The 18,544-nt window shown below is 37.9% G+C and overlaps 3 protein-coding genes and 1 long non-coding RNA gene across 15 annotated transcripts in view; 2 read left to right on the forward strand and 2 right to left on the reverse strand.

The window, feature by feature from the left end:
• Positions 1–18,544, forward strand: part of LOC114643026 (tripartite motif-containing protein 16-like) — a 1,170,030-nt gene that overhangs the window by 922,002 nt on the left and 229,484 nt on the right. The gene's annotated exons all lie outside the window — the stretch shown is intronic.
• The window catches only part of LOC114641537 (tripartite motif-containing protein 16-like), a 721,005-nt gene that overhangs the window by 143,292 nt on the left and 559,169 nt on the right, over positions 1–18,544 (reverse strand). The window lies entirely within an intron of this gene.
• LOC114643105 (tripartite motif-containing protein 16-like) overlaps positions 1–18,544 on the reverse strand; it is a 211,677-nt gene that overhangs the window by 143,292 nt on the left and 49,841 nt on the right. The gene's annotated exons all lie outside the window — the stretch shown is intronic.
• On the forward strand, positions 8,622–11,939 carry LOC114643104 (uncharacterized). The gene is made up of 4 exons (XR_007935028.1): positions 8,622–8,834; positions 10,820–10,871; positions 10,964–11,418; positions 11,513–11,939. It is a non-coding gene; the product is annotated as an uncharacterized LOC114643104 (long non-coding RNA).

The following is an 18,544-nucleotide window of genomic DNA, read 5'->3' on the forward strand; positions in this document are numbered from 1 at the left end:
TTTGGTGGCCGGCTTCTCAGCGCTAACCGAAAACGATGTACGTACTTATTTCAGTGGTATGACACCACTGTCAGCCGCTATATTGAACTTCCCAACGGTCTTTGTTACTTAATGGACCCATCTTCAAGAAATTTGGTATGTGGGTTCCCAACGCTAACTGAATCCTACTTTCGTACATATATACGTCCATATCCTGCAACTCGGTTCACACTCTGAATCCTCCAGGCACTCCTGGTTATAATCTAATTTTGAAGGTTGGGGTACCAATAATGTTACTGAGAAACTTACAGCCACCGAAACTTTGTAATGGCACGAGACTTCAGGTCACATGTCTGCAAAAGAACCTAATTGAGGCAACTATTTTTACGCATCCCCGTTATACCCTCTGATCTCCCATTTCAATTCAAACGCCTCCAATTTCCAGTAAGGCTCTGCTTCACAATGACAATTAATAAGTCTCAGGGACAGACCCTACAAAAGGTTGGCATTGATTTGAGGCAAGACTGCTTTTCACATGGCCAACTATACGTTGCATGCTCAAGAGTAAGCTCAGCGCACAGCTTGGTCATATTACAACCTGAAGGGCGAACTGACAACGTGGTATACAAAGACATCCTTAACAAAAAATTATTGAAACATTTTCCCTCAGTTTATTTTTTTAAATTTGAAAGCAGTACTTTGACGCTGCGAAGCGCGGGTATTTTGCTAGTTAAGGAATAAAAGAAACAGATAAGGGGTCTGAGTCTTAAATAGCAAGTCAATAAAAATGAAGGGGAAAAAAGATAATTAGCACCAAAAATGGGTCATTAATTAAGAAAATGGTTAGAATGAAAACCTGCGGCCCACCAGGATCAATGTTGGACACCCCTGATCTAAATTAAACAAGGAAACAGTCAAGTCTCCATGTGCCTCGTGTGTTCTTGAAAATGGTGATGGTAAGCAGGCGTGTGTGTGTGTAATGAAGAGTTACCGTTCAGGAGACGCCATCTATCTACCCAAACAGCATAATATTTTACCTTTTTATAACAAAGTTAAAAAATGAATAAAATAAATATTAAAAGATAAAATGGCTATGAACGTGTCTAACTGTACTTACCTTATTACCTTAGTCTATCCCACCGGACTCCCTTTCACTCATCTACAGCATATCCAGCGTGAGGTATTCTCAGTTTTATGTCTAAACCCAAAGAGTCAAGTCCTTCATCTGACCGGTGCTGTAGACTCCTTGAGGAGAGGTTTGCTTCAGCCATACACCTCGATACACACACAGCCAAGGGACTGGCAAAGCAGGGAATGGGATTAACAGTTGGATCTGCAATCTTGGATTCTGCCTCACATGTGATGAAGGGTGTGAGGCCGAGCGTCGGTGATGTGGCACTTAATTCTAGGTAGGCAACAGTGCAATACGTCCTAGCAACACAGTCAAGAAGGATAAAGATACAAAATGGCAACAGGCCACATTTACAATTTAGTAATAAAAACAGTTTATTAATTGTCAATTCATTATTAACACCAAATGCTCATGTATTAATAATCTCTAATGTACAAGGCCTCCAAGAACTCAAAGTAAAGAAGCAGAAACAACATTGAAAGAAAACCAAAATGTCAAGAACGTTCACATTATAACAGGCCTGGCTCATCTTTGATTAACTCTGCTGGTTATCAGATGAAAAGCAGAAAGCAAGCTGATGAAATGTCGGCTAACAGGAGCGCCGCAGAACAATCCCACCACTCAGGTGAGTCCTTCTGAATGAAGGCAGACCAGGGAGGGCAGCTGGCTTTGTTCACGTCTTACAAGTCTGTCCTTCTCAGAGTGCCATCCACTTTGTGCTCCAGTCCCAAACTCCAAATGTGCTACAGGGTGCAGTGGGGTTGCCGATCTGGAAGTGGCACTCTATACAGGGCTGATGAATGGTGCCATAAAAATCAACAAAAGTGATTGATCACAAATGCCACATTACGTGTTTGTGTGATCTTTGTGATGACATTACAGTTTCAGAACATGCTAACTGATAAATAACAGACTTATTCAGTGCATGGTCACAGATTTGAGATCAAAAACACATGAACTCTGAAGTCTGCATGTCACGGCTGTCCTCAACAGTCCACTCAGGAGTGACTGACAGTTCTTCCCACCAATCAGCTTTCTTCTTTTGTTGTCAGTTGGTACCTGCCTTTTTTCTGATTTTGTCCTTGTCACCTCTGCCACTGAGCGTATTTCATCAAGGTCACCTCTTCATTTTGTGGTTTCCACTTTTTATATTTTTCTACCTTCTTGCATTTCATGGCCAATGTAACCTTTTTAGATAAGTCCTTGTAAGAGTCAAGCTATACTCACACATTTGAGAACATCAATGAAATGAAATGTAAAAAGAGTGTTGCCAAAAAATGAAACATAAACTAACAAAATACAGAAAGTCCAAGCAGAGTGAACCAATGCCGAGTAGTGAGGGGGTCAAATGTGACCTTCAGTGGTGGGGGTACAGAAGGGGCCACTTCTACTTTTTGGAGTTTTCTGTCAAGTAAATGAAGCTGAAGCTTTGTGTAGCTGACACTCTCTCAAAGCAGAGCTTTCTAATCGTCCATCCTGCTGTTGGAGTTTATTGAGCTCCTGTGGCCTCCAGCTTGTAGTCTCGACATGAAGAAACGTTGTCTTGGGTATCGATATGAAGAAGGTGCTGAACTCAAACTGAAACCTGAACCAACACATTCGGAGTATAGAGCGTCCTTCACACACCACCCCAGGAGATACTGACATGTGGCAAAGTAACATCTGTTATAATTTTAGGTCAATTTATCAAATGAACAGCTGGGTCAACAGAGATCACTGTGTGTTTCTGCTTTTTCTTCCCTTTTTCTCTTAGAGGTCAGAAAATAAAATCAGTTCATTTCATTTTAATTGTGTTCTGCAATCATTATGGTGTCCCATTTCTCATTACATTATTATTATCTTTCTATATAATACAGTAATCCCTCCTCCATCGCGGGGGTTGCGTTCCAGAGCCACCCGCGAAATAAGAAAATCCGCGAAGTAGAAACCATATGTTTATATGGTTATTTTTATATTGTCATGCTTGGGTCACAGATTTGCGCAGAAACACAGGAGGTTGTAGAGAGACAGGAACGTTATTCAAACACTGCAAACAAACATTTGTCTCTTTTTCAAAAGTTTAAACTGTGCTCCATGACAAGACATAGATGACAGTTCTGTCTCACAATTAAAAGAATGCAAACATATCTTCCTCTATGCGAAGCACCGCGGCACAAAGCTGTTGAAGGCAGCAGCTCACACCCCCTCCGTCAGGAGCAGGGAGAGAGAGAGAGAGAGAGAGAGAGAGAGACAGAGTTTGTTTTTCAGTCAAAAATCAATACGTGCCCTTCGAGCTTTTAAGTATGCGAAGCACCTTGCAGCATGTCACTTCACGAAGCAGCTGCACACAGAAGGTAGCAACGTGAAGATAATCTTTCAGCATTTTTAGACGAGCGTCCGTATCGTCTAGGTGTGTGAACAGCCCCCCTGCTCACACCCCCTACGTCAGGATCAGAGAAAGTCAGCGCAAGAGAGAGAGAGAGAAAAGTAAGCTGGGTAGCTTCTCAGCCATCTGCCAGTAGCGTCCCTTGTATGAAATCAACTGGGCAAACCAACTGAGGAAGCATGTACCAGAAATTAAAAGACCCATTGTCCTCAGAAATCCGCGAACCAGCAAAAAATCTGCGATATATATTTAAATATGCTTACATATAAAATCCGCGATACAGTGAAGCCGCGAAAGGCGAAGCGCGATATAGCGAGGGATCACTGTATGCTACTTTGCTTGTTCGTTTGTCTGTCCAGCTCTTTGAACTATTGACCTGAAATTTGGTACACTCTAAAAACTACTGTTTTGGGCCAACAAAAAAAATTAACGCAACGCTCTGCATCAAGCTTTTTAAGTTACTATAACTTCTGGTTAAAATTACGTAGAACCAACCCATAACATTGAGTAACTGGAAAAGGTTTTTCCTTCAGATCTTAAATTGCTTTTAAGCACCATCAGCTTAAAAAATTATAGGATACACAGAACTTTTTAAATTCACTGCACAGAAAAATTAAGTTGTCCGAACTAATTTATGTTACATTTTTAAATACTGTTTTAAGTTCTATGTACTTAATTATTAATATATTTTAAAGTTGTGATGGTGTAAAAAGTGAAGTTGGTCTAATTAATGTTTTCAGCCTATAATTTTCAGCTTTATCAAGTTTATTTATTAAATTATTAAAACTACAGCCACTTAAAGAATGAAAATGTTGCAAAATTTACTTTATTGGAAATATAATGTTGCATTTTTATATTTTTCAACAAACAGCCATACTACAGCAGCAAAAATATAGGCCTCAATGTAATATTCAACTGTCAAATTTGTCAAACCCGACTTCTATTGCAGAATGCAAAAACATTTTGAAAAATATAGCAACCTCACTATGAAAATAGCAAGTGCTTACAAAGATCATGAGGTACGAACACACAACAGCACCTACTCTCATCTAAGAACATTCTTGGACAAAAGAGCAACATTCTTTGAACACAGTATTACAAAACCATAATGAACATGTTTTCAACAGCTCATAATCAACAAAAATTTAAAACAAAACCTGAGAATGTTTACAATTGAAACAGCTGTTTATGGATTAAATAATAACATGGGTTTTAAAAAAAAAAAAGGCAGTGGTTTGAAATAAAAGTGTTCTTAGAAAATGCTGTACTTGAAATTCATTACATTCCCACTGGTTTTTAGTCCATCAAGTTCAAGGAACAGTTTCTGGAATACTTCATATGTACATTTTAGATCCTTGGGATAGCTCAGATTCAGAGCGTATATTAAACCCATGAGCAAAGCACAGCACCTTGGGACATCAGTACCATCCAGGATTTTGGCTCCCTCGATCATGATGGTTCCAGTGTTTGGATTCTGGTCTTTGATGGTGGTAATGTTCAATAGTTGCTTGTCAAGGTTTGCTTCAAACTCTTCAATAATCTGGCAGAACAAATGCAAAAGTATATTAAGAGGTTTAGTAAAACAGAATTGTGTTATTACTGCTGACGTTATTTTAACCATTCCAACACACAACCATACACATCTACTTACATGAACTGGCTCAACTTGAGCAGTGAGTAGCATTGCCATCACACAGTAGCTATGGACACAAATTTAACTCACTTTTTTTGTTTGTTGGGGTCAAAAGTGCCACTATGAAGTATTACAAGAGCACAAAAGCTTACTAGAATCTTCATAGTGGCAAAGTTTGTCAGGTATTAATCCACCAAAAAGAAAAGATGGTGTTTGGCAGCCTAATCAGAAACCTGAATATGTTTGCACTAAGCATTAAGTCAATACACTCAATTTTTTTTCTCATTTACAAATGGGACAATGGTCAGATCCATTGCCAGGATTTAGCAAAATGCTGTTGTGGTTATTTCTATTATTTAAAGAAGCCTTCTTGCATATATTGTGTTATCCTCTAGCATTATAATGTGTCATTCTTTAGGAAAGTGAGAATGTTTCAACTATTTGTGATGTCAAATTGTGCCACAATAGAACTTACTTTCAACTTTCAATTTTTTGGTTGAGGTCTACAGAGAAAAATTTCCTTTTGTAAAATGTCATGTCTTACTTTAGGCGTATCACAGTGAAAGGTATCAAAACAACAAAAAGTTTAAAAATAACCACTTTATAAGTGAAACAGGTTTTTAGTAACAATTACAGCCGTCTATTGCAGGTTTTTGCCTGGAATATTAAAGTGTAGATTCCACGGTGATAAATTACTTACAATAAACTCCTTGAAGAGGTCCTGTTCCTTTTCTCCAAGGTAGACAACCAGGCAACGAATGGCCACCTCTCTCCGTACTTCAATTGTATTGTTCTAATTGAGTAAAAAGAGAAAAAAAGAATAAAATTAAATTCCAATATGACTAATCCAAAAGGGTGACAAGTCAGCAAGCTTAATTTCAAAGACGAGTCTGATTAGTTCTCATACCTCTAGAAGCTGATTCTTAATGTGCCTAATCCTCAATCCTGATGTTCCTCCCCTCGATGAGACAACATCCATTAATTTCGTCAAAACAGGCAATGGTCAAATGGTCAAATGGTCAAACAGAAAGAGCTCTATATAATTCAACCTTTAAGACCAAGACAAACTTGGACAAAATTTATAATATTGCACTGATTCCATCCCCCCTACAGATTTTATAAGTAAAGGAACACTTTACAATCCACTTGAGGCAAATCACACACATATGATGATGGTGGTGAGTTTAACATACATCCTGATTAAAATGGCTACTTTGAATAATTGCAAAAAAAGGCACAAAAATGAAAACAACACAGCAATTTTAAGAAAAATGGCTGTACAGCTTCGGAGTATACTTAAACTTAAAAACTGGAAAATAAGTAAAGTCAAAGAAAGATAATTACAATTAATGAAGTATCTTCTCAAAATGGCATCAAGCTTACATGCAGTAAGGCAACATTGCATCTAAAATCCTTAACCAACATAGAAACGCACGTGAGAAATCATTAGCGGCCCGAACAAAAAAAAGTAATGTTGAGAAAATATGGTAAGATGGACGGCACTAAATTTCACTAGAGCTATTCAATTGGTTATGCAAAATAAGTAAATTATATGTTAGAGCAATAATTATTATCTTGAAATTGCTCCTCTATCACTTAGCTTTTACCTGTTCATCTGCCTAATGTTAGACAGCCATCACGTTAGCCTGCCTGAATCCGTAGCTTAACCTCTACAGACGTAAAGCAACTTTACTAGTCCTGTCAGCATTGCGCAAATAAAAACGCAGGATTATTGAAGGAGAAATGAAGTACTATTCACCTTTGACAGCAATTAAAAAAGCTGTTCTATCACTCACCGTAGTTGTTTGTTTCACTTGCAATATGGCGTTACCATCTTCTCACAGCATGTTAAGTGGGAGGAGTTTTGTGCCCACTCATGAAACAGAGAAATTAAGTAGCAATAACGTTAGATTAGGTTAGACGAACTTGAATTTTGTTTTTCAATAAATGAAAAAAGGATTTTGAGTTTAGATTACTTACAAGTCTAAGCTAAAATATGTACTAATATAATTCTTTCACGTCAACACATTAAATAATGTTTTCAAATTAAAATGTTTAATAAAATCATTGAAGTTGAATTTTTAACCTAATAGAATGCATTTGATTAAGTGGTGGTTAGAGGTTCCTTGAATTGCTTTTTACAGTGTACACATATACTATGTGACATCTACTATCCGCTTTCGGGGTGATGATTTTTATTACTTTTTTTATTTTTATTTTATTGTATTGTAGAATCAACTCTCAGCAGCGTGCAGCAGGGCGGCGCATACGTATGGGCGCCATTCTCATTCCCTACCACCTTCACTAATCATTCTTGAGGCAGATTGAACACTTAATTGCCAACTTAAAAGAAAAATGAAAGAAAACGTACAAAGTAATTGCAACAGAAAAACTAACTTAATCAGTTTTAACGCGAAAAGATGCAGACAAAAGAAGAGAAGCAGTGGGCCGCTAGGGTGGAGAAAAGAAGAGCTGCTCAGGAAACAGCAAGTGCATCAACCTCTGAGCAAACTAATGCTAAACAGAGACAGAAAAAGATGATGAAAAATAGGAATGGTCAAGTCAAGTGTATTCAGTGAACATTATCGTGCAGTACGCCGTTACTGGTTTTAAATAATATTCCATCTATATATTAATTGATATTCTTCACAAATGTGGTCCCCTGTGCTAACCCTAGCATGCTGTTGTGACTCCATCTTCAGGTCTTAAACATTTCTCTTTGAACCCTGAATGTTTCATTTTATTCAAATTTAGATCTTCTTAAATTCCCACTTTTGGACTCACTCTTGACACACAGCCGATGAATGTGTTTAGTTTGTAAAGACTCTTATCATTTATAAATGATAACCTAAATTAGCGTAAAAGTCTTATAAAGCCCCTCTACATCGGTCTGTCATGTGACGGCTCTCTTTTTAGTCTCCTGTCCTCCTCGACTGTCCCTCCCCAGTATCTGATTGGACAGCATTAGCTGTCAGCTGACGTCACTAAATGACTTCTTCATTATCAGGGTTAAGAACGGCTGTCTGCACTCAGCCCAGGTGTTAGCCATAAGATGACATCCCAGAGACGGTACAAGTTCATTGCTACTCAGATAAGGCCCCATCTCCAAACCTCTGAAACAAAAATATTCCCCTCGTCGTCAGTGGCACCTCCTGGTAGTTGGTACTGCACTGTGGATTTGATTTGATTTTACTTCTCCATTTTTTATTATTACATTGAACTTTTTTAGTTGTGTTCTGTGGTTGAAGTTGTTATCACCACACAGTACTGTTGCTCCCTCATTCTGTTGTCTGGTGTTTGCATTGTTCACCATCTTATGTCACAGCACTGGTGCAGAGATGACCAGTCCCTGTGTGGCTGACATAATGGCAGTACAGTTTCTGAGTCCTTCATGCAATCTTACGTGTTGCTGATGATGGCTGATACAGGAGGACCACTTTCAACATTCAGAACAGCTAAGAGGCTTAACAAAAGTAAGTCAGTCATTTATGACAATGAAGGCCACTCCTGTCTGAAAGAGAAGCATCCACTTGCAGAGCCACAGCACCATACGTCACCGCAGTTTCAGACCCGCAGTTGTAGACCCGCAGTTTTAGACCCGGAAGTGACGTTACCATTTCTAGGCAAGCCGAAAACAACGCCTCCATTTATCGAACACAAGTCTTGGTTTTTAGCACGAGCGCAGCATTTTCGAACACAAACAAAATATGACAGAAAACAGCACGGTATTGTTATTATTATTATTATTCCTGTTATTCTTAACTATAATTATAAAACTGTACATTTTGCAAAACGTTTTTCAAAACAGTTTAAAAAGTTAACGTTACGTTTACATGTATGTAATCTTTGGCAGGCGAGTTAATTGTTAATGACTGCAACACTGGTTACGGTGGTTTGCCTCATAAAAACTGGGGAAATCGACACTTAATGTTGCATTGTCAGCAAAATACGATAAAAATGCATTTTGCCCAAAGTTCAGTCTATGTTCTTGATGAACGGAAAATTCCCAGTATTTTAAGACGATATTTAACTTAAATTAAGATCTTTTAAGTTCCGTTTTATTGTGTGTTATATAGTTTATAAATTGTATTCATCCAGCCATCCATCCATTCATTTCCTAACGAATGTTAACGTAGTGTTTATTTAACTTTTAATTCTTTTCTTTTTTGGGGGGTGGGCGCGACTTTTTTAAATGAAAATGAAACAATAAACATATTCCTGTTCGGTTAAGAAGTGAACATTAAGTCTTTAAATGAGAAAGTAATCTAGGGATAAGCTTCAAAATTCTACACCACTTTATAATAAATTATGTTTTCTTATTTAGCCAGTGAAGTAGTGTCAAATGATGTTGTTTTTAAGAAAGCTGTGAAATTAAAACCCTTTGCCCAAATTGAATGTTCAGAATTTGGTCCGTTAGTTAACAAGTCTAAATCTTCCTTCATTTTTTTACTACATTTGTGAAAGATCTTTTACTTTCTCTCTGGTAAGCCACATTTAAGTATTATAAATTAGTTTTTAAATCTTGGATATGTATCTACATTATTTATACTGGCTAATAACCTCTTCTTAAGGTAAAAAAAATCTTTAACTGTGATCTATCAAATTATAGACCAATTTTCTAATCTTTCTTGTATTTCTAAAATTTAGAGAAAGGTGTAGGTAAGCAGTTCTCTATATTTTCGCAAATAAAAGTAATCTCTTGTAACATTTTTACCCAGGTACTGCATTAGTCAAAGTATTCAATGATTTGCAATCCACTGACCATGGTTGCATTTTTAGGCCCATAGTATAGCATCTACAGTAAGTGCCACATTTGATACAATAGACCATGATATTCATCTGATCAACTACATGAACCATCTCAGTGTTCTAAAATAGAGGTTTACCTAGTAGAAAGTAGATTCCTTGAAATTTTCATTTGTTGAAATCTAACAAAACAGAAGTGCTAGTCATTGGTTCGAAAGCTGCCTCTATCACTCAAGATACACTAATTCTAAACTTGGGTATACAGTATCTACAGTGAAAATTATGATCTTTCATTTGATACACATACTAAATATGTATCTAGAGTAGCCTTCATTTTACTTAAGAAATACTGCAAAACTTAGATTATGTTAGCATTCCATGATGCTAAATAACTTATCTGTGCTTTTATTACTTCTACATGGATCACCGTAAGGCTTTGTGGCTGATAACAGACGTAATTTAATTCAAAATACAGTGGCTGAAGAGCTTACAAGAGCCAGGAAATATGCACAGTATATATCACCCCTGTTTTGCTTTCTTTACATTTTCTTTCTGCAAATTTTGTATTTCGTATTGAATTATTAGGTACTGGTGATCACTTGTATCACTTTGCATAGTTAAGATTAACAATATTTGAAAAAAATAAGTGTTCATAAATGTTCTCTAATGTTGATCACCAATTTATGTGTACATGTAATATTTAAAACAATGAGGTTGATATTAATTACGTTTTAAGTTTCTAAGCATTGCAAATTTTTTTTAATTAATTCAAGTGTGTATTGTAAATATTTAAGTTATTCACATGCAAAATGCAGTCACACTAATACTGATAAACAACACATGCCTACTTTAAGAAGTTGTGCTTGTATTCTGCTTACATCAAGATTTTCTTACTCTACCTAATTATCAGCACATATTGGATATTTACATTTGTATGTGAAAGACTTATTTGTTTTTGTTACAGTAACAAGACAAAACGAATATCTTCAGGCACATGGATACTAATTAAAAACAAGGTTAGTTTATAGGGATGTCATTGAGAGGACTACAAGTAATGGTCATTGTTTTGTAACTTGCAGTAGGTGATATGAATCCATTTCAACTTCAGAATCTTCCACAGCAGTTGGTTGGGTGAGTGGATTGTGGAGTATTCATGTTGATGGTGAGAAAATCAAAGAAACTTATTTTTTAGGTTGGGAATACTTTAGAACCACTATAAATAAATTGCAGTAAGTAGAGTGTGCACTGTACTGTATGCAAATAGATTAAATATTAATTTGAAATAATTCTTCTGTGTGCTCCACAATATGCTCTGCACCTTGTCTTGAATGCGCCATTTGACTTCACAGCTGTAAGCTTTCACTTATGTCTCTGATTATTTGTTAATATCTGTTACTGGTTTTAATCTTCTTTGTTTTTTTCCCTCTGCATGGCAGTGTGATTGACCCTTGATCAGGAGGTGCTGGTGCTTTATTCTGTTGGAGAATTTTGCTGTTGGAAGTTATCTCTTTCTCTGTGGCTAACGTGTGAATATTTCGTACAGGACAAAGGCGTTCACTAAAGGTGAGGAGGTATACAGTTAATATCTAATATTATTTAAATGGGCATGTAGAAATACATGTTTTGTTTAATTCTCTTTGTGGTCTTTTATCTAAAGGAACCACTAATAAAAAAGGACCTCCACACTGCAGTAAAATGGTTGCGCCAACATAGACGGTTGTTCAGAGGTGCCGTGTCTGAGCCCCATTTTCTGGAGATGGAGGAGGAGGACCAAAGCCGAGCACTCCAGGACATCATCGATGCAGTCGAAACTGAAGATTTAATTTTGGCAAAAGAACCCTTTGTGTTTATTTTTCAGTTTAGGGATGATATGGAACTTTTCACTCAGGAATGTCGGGATAAAATGAAACTTAAAGTAAACTGCATATTTAATGAATCAGTATAATTATTGTCTGTTGCTACATTGATTGTTACTTGTATTTTATTGTGCATTAATACTCTATTGATTTCAGTTTATAATACTTTGATTTTTCTGTTTTCCTTTGATGGTGGATAGTTTTTGAAAATAAACAATTTAACTGCAAGTCTTTTTTTGGGTCTGCTGCTCATTTTGAAATATTGATATTAGTTCTTCTTACTTATGTTAGTATTTTTAAAGCCCACTTAGTGCTATCTAAAGGCTCTTTTAAAATAATTTTTAAAAATATTTCATCACAGAACAAACACAAAAATTAGTAAAAATGTCTCCTTTTGGAAATAATAATGTAGTGTTTTTTTTTTGAGGGTTTCCTTGGAGGACAGAACATAATTTTTTACAGCAGTGAATGATTTGAGGTCTTGGACATTATGAAGATGCTGCTGTGCAATAATGTAATATTGTGGTTTTATACGTCACTACACACATTACTGAAGTACACTCAATGATAGTTTTAGATAGCCTCACACGTCAGTCCTTCACAAATACAGTAGTTCACAAACATTGTATTTTAATTTCTCTTTGAGAAGCATGAAAGATTATTGTGTTGAATCTCAATTTATGATTACATTTTTTCTACATATGTACTATTGAGGGACTTTTTTTTTTTAAATCAGATGGTCACTTTATTTTAACAATCAATGTAAATAACCTGTTTACTCTTTACTCTCAGATCACATTCTATGTGTTTATCAAGCAGAACTTATTTTCATTTTCTACACAATACTGTAATAACTGTACAGTTCACTCAGTGAGACACACAAACACACTCACTATGCATACACACTACAGGTGCCGTCATTGGTTCCTCTGTGGATTGGACTGTTGAATTAACACAATGGCTGTACATGCTGGGGTCTTTGGCACATGTCGTCCCAGTAGCATGTGAGGTGTCACCAATGGTTTACCCTGCTCCTCAAGATGGCTCTGTCTCCTTCTCCCTGTTCCAGTCTCGGTTCAAGGTTGTCCAGATGACAAAAGTATTTTTTAGGAGATGTTCAATATGTTGAAAAAATTGCCTGTGGCCAGCATCCAGTGTAATGTTTTGTCTAAATTCTCCACTCCTCTTTTTGTAGCATTATAGTCCATTATCATTTCTGGCCATGGAATCTCCTATCCCTGTGCAGGTCACATTGTGCACCAAGGATGTGTCATTTGTTTAGACAAACATGAAGGTCTTCACTGGCCTGTTCTGTGTGGCCAGCAGTTGAGATGGGAGCTCTGGCTTATTTGTCCTTATTGTGCTAAGCATTGTTACCTTCATCTTGAGGAGCTACTGTCCCAGTTTGTGTAAAAGTTATTGCATATGGCGTTGTGGCCATGCAGCTTATGTCATGTCCAGGGTAACCCTCACGCCTTAATTTCTCACAGCAGTTCCTCCATCTGACTTCCCTTTGTTAATGAAATGACATCCTCTGCTCTTCTGTATCTCTGTGCTTCACCTCACCTTGAGCAAGTTATTCGTAGCTTTGGACTGGGTTATCGTTTTAATGCAGATGATACTTAGATCTATTTCGGTGTTAAAAGTGACACTTCATCACAGCTTTCTCAGCTCACAACTTGCCTCAGTGAAATTAAATTAAAACCTGAACAGAGCAAAACTCTTTAAAATGAAATTGCAACAAAACTGAACTCCTGCAAAGTGGCACTAAAGTGCAACTTAAGAAAACAAGCTCCTCTTCAGCCATTCTGGGTGATGATCTCATCAGACGTTTTTTTACTGCAAAGAATCTCGGTGTCACTTTGATTCCTCCTTTTCTTATTTCACCCATGTAAGCCATATTAAACTTCCACCTGTGTCACCTTTCTTATGTTTGCTCATTCCTGTCCTTTTCTAATGGTGAGAATCTTGTCCCTGCTGTTATCACATCCAGCATTGATTATTGTAAGTAACTGCTGGCAGGTGCCACTTCTAATCGTATATCACAGGTCCAGCTGATTCAAAACTCAACTGCAAAAGTCCTGACACGGACCACCGACAGGGAGCACATCCCAGCCATACTGAGAAAAGCGCTATATAAATGTAATGAATTATTATTATTATTATCCTGCTGCACCTTCACTGCTCCCTATGTCTTACAGGATTGAAAATCAAATTCTGTTACTGACCTGCCCACTAAGGTCCTCCGATTCTGTGCCCCCCACTAACCTGCACTCTGTAGGTGACAGCAGGGTCTTCACCTGTATATAGTGCCCTGACTGTGGAATGACCTCCCAAAATTAATGACATCAGCTGACTCCATTCATTTGTTTTTAACTCATTTGATTAAGAAGACATTAAACAGACCTGACATTCTGCCCCTTCTTTCAGTTTACCCCCTCTATCTGTCCAGGGACTCAGGGTTTGCATTATCACAAATTATGTTATTTGTTCAAAAATTTGTTGTAGTATTATATGTTGTATTTTAGTCTGGATTATTGTCTTTTATTCTATTTGAATGTTTTGTATATCCTGTATTTATCTTTATTTAGTGAAAATATTTGTAGCCAATGTTATATAGGTCTTAATTTTCTTTCTGTATTTTTGGCATAGGAAGGGTGCTATATAAATAAATTAGGGTTATTAATAGTATTTTTTTGGTGGCTTATAATAATAAGTGACAAAAACTAGAGCAGTTCTATGTAAGGCAATTAATATGTAGCATATTTCAGTGTACTGTATAACATGTATTGCCGTTTTCTTCACATACATGTTTAAAAATATTAGATTGGCGAAAATGTTTATTCTAAATTGGTTTAGAACAATATTGCACGCATGCATAGTACATTTTAAAAAATGTAATCACTTTTATTATTAATGTTTTACTAAAATCTAACGTGGTGCAAACATTGTAATTATATTGTATATTTCGTTTCATGAATGTAAACGAAAAACTGTTTTCAAGTAACACAAATCTTAACGATTTTAATTTTGTCGATATGTTAAATGATGGGGCACGGTGGCGCAGTGGGTAGCGCTGCTGCCTCGCAGTTGGGAGATCTGGGGACCTGGGTTCGCTTCCCGGGTCCTCCCTGCGTGGAGTTTGCATGTTCTCCCCATGTCTGCGTGGGTTTCCTCCAGGCGCTCCGGTTTCCTCCCACAGTCCAAAGACATGCCGGTTAGGTGGATTGGCGATTCTAAATTGGCCCTAGTGTGTGCTTGGTGTGTGGGTGTGTTTGTGTGTGTCCTGCGGTGGGTTGGCACCCTGCCCAGGATTGTTTCCTGCCTTGTGCCCTGTGTTGGCTGGGATTGGCTCCAGCGGACCCCCGTGACCCTGTGTTCGGATTCAGCGGGTTGGACAATGGATGAACACAACGTAAATGTTAATAGTGTATTTCACAGAAACGATCCGTATTGTTTAGTTTGATGTATGACACGAGGTGATGGCAAAAACCCTCCGAACTTCACAAGGATGTGTATTATTTAGTTTGTTGTACTGTTTTCCTTCTCAGTTTTATCTTTTAATTTCTGAACGGGTCCTTGACCCGACGTTACTTTCCGGGCTTTGCCGAGACATGCCGAAACCTTCCAAAAGTTATCTTCCGATTCTCCGTCCTCAAACTGCGGTGACGTCAGTTCTGACTTGGAGAAGACTTACTTGCCGAGACCGGCCGAAACCTTCCGAAAGTAATGTTACGAAGTCAGTCCTGAAACGTCACTTCCGGGTCTACAACTGCGGGTCTGAAACTGCAGTGACGTATGGTGCTGTGGCTCTGCAAGTGGATAGTATTGCTCGGAGCGAAATGAAGTGAATGAAATGAGATGAGTGGGAGGGGAGATGATCACGTGACTCCAACACCCGCCTTAACTCTCCGTCCGTCCACAAACACACAAACACAGCCACACGGATGCCAACTGTCCTTTATAGATATAGATTAATAATTGGGGTATCTCATTAGTTGATGGAATGATAATGTCTGTTACTTTAAGGAATGCATCTTCTTTCTCAGATGTGCGCGTCTATATTTTGGACAATGTAGAGTGTTAAGCCTTTATTTTCTGCCTACTCAGTTTTAAATAAATCAGAATAAAGAAACCATTTGAGGACAAATGACAAAGCGTGTTTTCAATTTATATTTTTCTTTTTAAACCTGCAATATTAGGGCTGTGAAACCCCAACTGACTGTTGATTAAATGTGATCACAAGGAGAGATGAGGGCTAATAAGAATTCTAATAACAGGAACAATAATAATGACAATGTAAAAGGGGAATATTTATTAAAAGAGCCGGGGCTCCATGAGCATTAGTTTTGAGTACTCAGACACTGGAAGACACAGATGAACCCTACTCTTTGTTGGTAATTCATACTTGTGAAAAATAAAAGAAATAAAAAGTTTAACAGACGTCCTTGAACTTAATTATGAGTTTGTGTAACGTTAACACAAATGGCCAGGAGATGTCACTAGAGAGACGAGTGTCAAATGTTTTGAAGCTTCGACCCGATTTCTGACACAATTACTTCAAATGTTTCAGTGCTTTGTGAGTCTTCACTCCGCCCATCACTGGTCACATGTTTACATACACTTTGTTAACTGGGCCTTTAAACAGCTTGGAAAATTCCAGAAAATGTCATCAAGCCTTTAGGCAATTAGACAATGAGCTTCTGATAGCCAATTAGCCTCATTGGAGACAACATTTGGATGGATGTTAAGGATGACCATCAAACTCACTGCCTCTTTGCTTAACATGATGGGAAAATCAAATGAAATCAGCAAAGAGTTCCAAAACAAAATGGTGGACCTCCACTAATGTGGTTCATCCTTGAGAACAATTCACAAATGGCAGAAGGTTCCACATTTATCTTTAGAAACAATAATGGTCAACTATTAACACCACAGGACTACCCAGTCATCACACCTATCAGGAAGGAGATGCACTGTGTCTCCTAGAGATGAACGGACATTGGCATGAAAAGTGCAAATCCAACACAGACCAACAGCATAGGAATCTGTGAAGATGCTGGAGGACATAGATAGACAAATCTCGATATCCACAGTAAAACGAGTCCAACATCAACATCACATGAAAGGCTGATCGACCAGGAAGAAGCCACTGCTCCAAAGTCACCATCAAAAAATCAGACTTCAGTTTGCAATGGCACATGGGGACAAAGATCTGACCTTCTGGAGAAATGTCCTCTGGTCTGATGACTCCAACATACATCTGTTTGGCCATAATGACAATCAGTTTGCTTGGAGGACAAAGGGTGAGGACTGCAAGCCAAAGAACAACATCTCAACTGTCAAGCATGGAGGTGGGGGGTGGGGGATCATGTTGTGGAGTCTTCAGGAGGTTCTGGTGCACTTCACAAAATAAATTGCATCATGTGGAAGGACAATGATAGAGAAACATTGCAGCAACATCTCAAGAGCTGAGCAAGGCAAGTGAAGCTCAGTCACAAGTGAGTCTTCCAGATGGACAAGGACCCCAAGCCGACCTCCAAAGTTGTGACAAAATGGCTTACGGATAATAAGGTGAAGGTGTTGGAGTGGCCATCACAAATCCTTGACCTCAATCTGATTGAAGTGACAAAAAGTGCGAGCAACAAGGCTTACCAACCTGACCAAGTCACACCAGTTCTGTCTGCAGGAATGGCCAGAAACTCCATTAACTTATTCTAAGAAGCTTGTGAAAGGCGACCAAAAACATTGGGTTCAAGTCAAACAATTTAAAGGAGATTTAATGTTCGGGTCTAAATGATTGATTTCACTGATATACTTAACGATAAAATATTAAACAAAAATCAACATCTTTGTTACACTCCCCATTTTCTTGAAAATAAAAGGCATATTTTGACTTTTGGTGGCACAGTGGGTAGCGCTGCTGCCTCGCAGTTGGGAGACCTGGGGACCCGGGTTCGCTTCCGGGGTCCTCCCTGTGTGGAGTTTGCATGTTCTCCCCGTGTCTGCGTGGGTTTCCTCCGGGCGCTCCGGTTTCCTCCCACAGTCCAAAGACATGCAGGTTAGGTGGATTGGCGATTCTAAATTGGTCCTAGTGTGTTCTTGGTGTGTGGGTGTGTTTGTGTGTGTCCTGCGGTGGGCTGGCACCCTGCCCTTGATTGGTTCCTGCCTTGTGCCCTGTGTTGGCTGGGATTGGCTCCAGCAGACCCTCGCGACCCTGTGTTCAGATTCAGCGGGTTGGAAAATGGATGGATGGATGGATTTTGACTTTTCCAACGCTATTTAGAAATGAATCATAAATACGGAGTGTAAAATCTTTAGAAATACAACACATGAGACGTGACCAGAGTCCGAAATTAACAAATGAACAGATTTGACAAATTTCATTTGTCCTTATTATTTTATCTCCAAATACCATTGGGAGTTTCTTTAATAAACTGTAAAAAAAATTAAATTTGTATTTTGTAAATAAATAACCATTATTAAAAAGATTATTTAAAATACTGGTTCTTTAACCTTATAGATTCTTACATAACCTAACAAAGCTGCACTCTCCTTAAAGCTAATGACAATATTAATAAATCTGCACTAAATATCCATTTGATCAAACCCAAATCTTTCCTCCCCTCAGCCTTGCCATTCATTTAATATTGAGAGTGGCCAATAGGGGGGGCAGTTTGGCTACAGAAGAATCAGCTCAGCTGTCAGCTCTGAAGGTCACGTGACTGTGTGATCGTGTCGTCCTTATTTTGCTCTTAAATCATTTAAATCTTAATTCGTTTTAGATATAATATTTAAAGTTCTTTATTTCAGGTGTTTTATTCTTGTGTTTT

This window comes from Erpetoichthys calabaricus, chromosome 5 (genome assembly GCF_900747795.2).
Source record: "Erpetoichthys calabaricus chromosome 5, fErpCal1.3, whole genome shotgun sequence".
NCBI classification, from domain to species: Eukaryota; Metazoa; Chordata; class Cladistia; order Polypteriformes; family Polypteridae; genus Erpetoichthys; species Erpetoichthys calabaricus.